The sequence below is a fragment of the Ovis aries genome, chromosome 7 (genome assembly GCF_016772045.2).
Source record: "Ovis aries strain OAR_USU_Benz2616 breed Rambouillet chromosome 7, ARS-UI_Ramb_v3.0, whole genome shotgun sequence".
In the NCBI taxonomy this organism is placed as follows: Eukaryota; Metazoa; Chordata; class Mammalia; order Artiodactyla; family Bovidae; genus Ovis; species Ovis aries.
This window is the reverse complement of record NC_056060.1, coordinates 66,453,970-66,458,587: the sequence shown is the minus strand read 5'-3', so window position 1 is coordinate 66,458,587 and position 4,618 is coordinate 66,453,970. Positions and strand designations below refer to the sequence as shown.

The 4,618-nt window shown below is 42.2% G+C and overlaps 1 non-coding gene across 1 annotated transcript; it reads left to right on the top strand.

Annotated features, from left to right (window-relative positions):
- The first annotated feature begins 953 nt into the window (after positions 1 to 953).
- Positions 954 to 1,026, top strand: TRNAS-GCU (transfer RNA serine (anticodon GCU)). Its single transcript has one exon. It is a non-coding gene; the product is annotated as a tRNA-Ser (tRNA).
- The last annotated feature ends 3,592 nt before the right edge of the window (positions 1,027 to 4,618 follow it).

The window sequence follows — 4,618 nt, the reverse complement described above, 5'->3', positions numbered from 1 at the left end:
ATCAAGAGTTGCCTAAAGGCATTTTTTTTTAAATGTAACACCAGAATGGGTAAACTGTGGTATGTCCAGACAATGGAATATTACTCAGTAAAATGAAATGACCTATCAAGCCATGGAAAGGAAAAGATATGAAGGAATTTAAATACATATTACTCATATTACTAAGCAGAAGAAGTCAATCTGAAAAGGCTATACACTGTATGATTCCAACTACATATATGATGTTCTGGAAAAGGCTGAACTGTAGAGACAAGTAAAAAGATCAGTGGTCACCAAAGGTTGGGGGTGGGGAGAGATGAAGCAGCAATAGGCAGAATACAGAGGGCTTTTAGAGCAGTGAAACCACTTTTCATGGTACTATAGTGATGGACACATGGCATGATACATCTGTCCAAACACACATAACGTACAATGCCAAGAATGAAGCCTAAAGTAAACTATGGACTTAGGTGATAATAAGGTGTTAGTATAGATACATCAGTTGTAACAAATGTACACCATGCTGAGGGATGCTGACAACAGGGAAAGCTATCAGTGTGTGGGAGCAGGGGGCATATGGGAAATCTTTGTACTTTCCTCTCTATTTTACTGTGAACTTAAAATTGCTTTTAAAAAACCAAAAGTAATAGCAAGGGAAACACAATAGAACAAAGTGATCCACACTTGGAGAAAACCTGCACTGAGCTCAGGTCATCTTTATCATCACTCTTGACAAATACCATTCCTCAGGTCAAAATCTGGACTTAGACAGGACATGCTTACCAAGGAGTGGCTGAAAGTCATAGATCAGCTTGGCTTTGGACCGTTATTTTCACACATTAGGATTATGACCTCAGGGAATTAAATTTGTAAAGGATTTACTGTAAACAAGACCTGATGGTAGGCCCTGGGGTGAATTCCAAATTTCCCACCCACAGTCTGGATTTGGGAGTATACACACAGAGTATCTGGCTTCCCTGATAGCTCAGTTGGTAAAGAATCTGCCTGCTATGCAGAAGACCCTGGTTCAATTCCTGGGTCAGGAAGACCCATTGGAAAAGGGATAGGCTACCCACTTCAGTATTCTTAGGCTTCGCTTGTGGCTCAGCTGGTAAAGAATCCGCCTGCAATGTGGGAGACTTGGGTTCAACCCCTGGGTTGGGAGATCTCCCTGGAGACGGGAAAGGCATCACTGCTATCCTCCTTCCCTGGGATCTTACTGATGGCCCAGTAAGCTGATAAACAGACACTCTGCATGCACCATATTCCTTGACATTATACAGCTACAGAAACAGCATGTTGTTGATACTTGGCTAGCCGTTCTTGATCTCTGCTACCCAAATGTGTGCCAGTATTTCCCTATAGTTAATGACTATACAGAATAAAAATCCATTCACTTTGGTTCGCCTCATATTTTTAAAAACAGTTACCTCTTTTTAACTCATCTCTCCTTCTAACAAGTGAATTTTTCTATTAAAGGTTATCTCTTGAGTTCACTGTCGAGTCCATTTTAATTCTTGCATTCCCTTATGAGGTATTCATTCAAAATGAATTGCTATCCTGTCAGTTACATAGCTCTGCTCCTGACATGGGAGTTGTATTTCTTTAATGGCTTTATTCCTCTAAACATATTCTTTTTCGAGGTCTCCATTATCCCCCAATCCTTGGAGGGAACCACTGGCAATCGTAGAGTAGGGCTCTCTGCTGCCTGGAGGCCTGAGAAACAAATCTGAAATATTTTGAAACTAAAAGAGTTTCTGAAATGATGTGTGTCCTGAATTGACTGTTACTGGGCACTGAGCACCAGACACAGCACAGAACAGCAATTATTCTTCCCGGCAGTCAGGGTGCCAAATGAGTTTTTTCTGCACTTAAAAATGGACAGAGGTTTGCAGTAATTGAATGAAATAATGTACAATAATTTAAAATATTGTTCATTCAGAGAGAGATTAGGCTTTAATTAAATGGTGTCATTTAATATACCGTCCAGCAGATATTATAATTGGTTTCTTTAGCAGAGAACACAGTAACATCTAGGCTTACTGAAGTGATCATGGTACTAATTTAGCCCAGTAGACACATAAACAGCTTGGCTGTCTCTGATACCCCCAGTGAATAAGGTAAGGTTTGATCATGACATCTGCATAACTCTTAACCAGTCATTTCTTTCTGAAATACAATCACTAATCACCCAAACTAAACAAACTTTGTTTATATTAAACAGGTACGATATCTGGGACTTTCAAGGGTATTAAGTGGTTCATTTCTATAGATACAAAAAGGCAGGCTTATCTGCAAACCAGTTATGAAATTATATTTCATTTGAGCAGGGAGAATGGCATTTATTTATTTTTAAAACCTTGTGTAAGTGCAAACCAGCACCCCTAGTTCATTCAGAGAGGGCAGACAATTTTCTGGCACAACAACAGTTACGTATTTTAACTCCTGTTTTCTGTTGGTCATTTACAAGGACTTTCTCATTTCCAGGCTTGGCTCCTGTTTCCTCCTGGCTCATTTGTGAAATGTGATACAATAAGGTCTTATTCTCTTCAAGCTATTCTGCTTGATAATTCTGAACAAAACCAGAAGGAGGAGGGGGTGGGGGGATAGAATTTGACTAAATCTAAAAGAAAAAAAAATTGCTTTCTAAGGTCTAATGCCCCAGACAAATTACAAAGTAACCAGAGATTAGATTTAGCCTTTGCTAAATTCTTTTATTTCCAAAAATATATGCACTGCACCTAGGAATGGAAAACTTTCATTTCTCTGTTTGAAAATTACCATCAACATGTTTATTTTGGAAAAGAATGGAAACATTGATCATGGCAAAAAGCTAGCTGGGTCACAGTGTCAGAAAAACAGGCTGGCTCTATCGCTGGGTGGGGAAACAGACTAGCAGTCACAGGATGGGGTCCCTGGGGTGTAACTCCACCTTTACAGACTTTCCAATGGATTATCAGGGATCTGGTACAGTGCTTCAGAACTCCTCCCTGCCCTGCTAGGACTCAGGGAGGGTGTTCCCCACTTCATCCTCAGAGGATGAGAAATGTCACCAGGGACCAGGAATGATTTGCAAATGGTATCCTGAAAACTCTAAAATCAGGAAACTCCCTGCAAATTCAAGAGAACTGGCAACCCAAGCTGGGCTGAAGAAAGTCTGCCTCGGAGTCAGCCTGGATCCTCACAGTGACAGCACAAACGTCACACTAATGCCACTGCACATCTGATGCAACTCGCAGGGACCAGCATGGTTGCTGGAGCCCATTGGCATCCGTTTATCCTTGTGTTGTTTTCCTTACAGAGCAAACCACGCTTGCTGGTCTGAGCAACAACCACTACAAAGTGACTGTGCTCTGGACAATTAGAGCCTCCGCTCTGCTTTCCTGTAAATTACCCTTTAAACCAGTTACACACAGAGCACACTTGTGGAAGGTCCTCAGTGACCTCTTAATGACCACGTCCAGTGGCCTTTTCAGTCATTGTCCTTCTTGACCTCTCTGGGCGCAATTCACAAAGAGAAATACCACCTCCCTGGCCACTCTCCTCCACTGGCTACAGCAGCCTTATGTTAGAGCCTTCTTCCTTTCTCTCTGACTACTAGAGGACATACTCTAGAATTTGGACGTACTCAAGCTTTCCTGTTTAAATCTTTGTCTGCCTTCCAGTGCCTACAGGATTCAAACCAAACTCAATGTCATGGCATGCAAAAGCCTTCAAAGATGGCTTCAAACATCCTGACTTTTCCTGCATTTTTCTTGAAACTTTCTCACTAATATCTATTTTTCTCCCTTCCCTCCACCCCCACATTCTTGTATCTCAGCACTCCATGCTTTTCCAGCTTTCTGTGTCTGTACGTATCGTCTCTCCATTTCTTTTTCTTTCTTCTTCACCCAATGAGACCCAAGTTATCTCTCAAAATCCTTCCTGGCACTCTAGTCGAAACTCCATGCAGACAAGATGCTTCTGTCTTGCCCTTCGTTGGGACCCAGCACAATTCGTTGAGCATGGCATGGCACAAGCATGCCATATATGTTTGCTACAATGAGTTACACTGACGTTCTCAATGATTTAGTCCCTCTGTCCTTCATGTGCTCACTGAATTTTCTGCAAACCATAAGCAACACCATTTTTAATTTGTGCCTTAATTATCTGGGTGGGAATCATGCCTGTCAAAAATGAGTTTTTCCAAGTCAGAGACCTTATTTTAGCCATACGCTCAGTACAGAGCAGGCACTCAAGAATTGTTTGCTGGATGAAGGAAGAAAATGGAAGTGTCCAGGCGAGCATCAAGAGGTGGGTTTCCCTCAGAAAACCTATGTTCTTCTCCCTTCCTCAGGGGGGAATTTCCATAACTTTACCACCTCCAGCCAGGGTTCTATAAAAGTCTGTTCTTTAAAATTCCTAGATGCCTGCTGTGACCCCATAGTCACAAAGCAGGCGATGCCTGTTTGGCACTTCACCCACAGCCTGACTCACAGCCTCCCTCAGGGATAAAGAAGCCTGTTCTAACCTAATCAAAGGGCTGCTTCAGAAAGCTTCATTTGTGCAGATTCTCCGCATTCTCCTGCCTACTCCCTGAGACACCCACCAGGAAATAACAGCGGCCTCCCGAGCCTGCAAGATAAACCCACTGGGATTA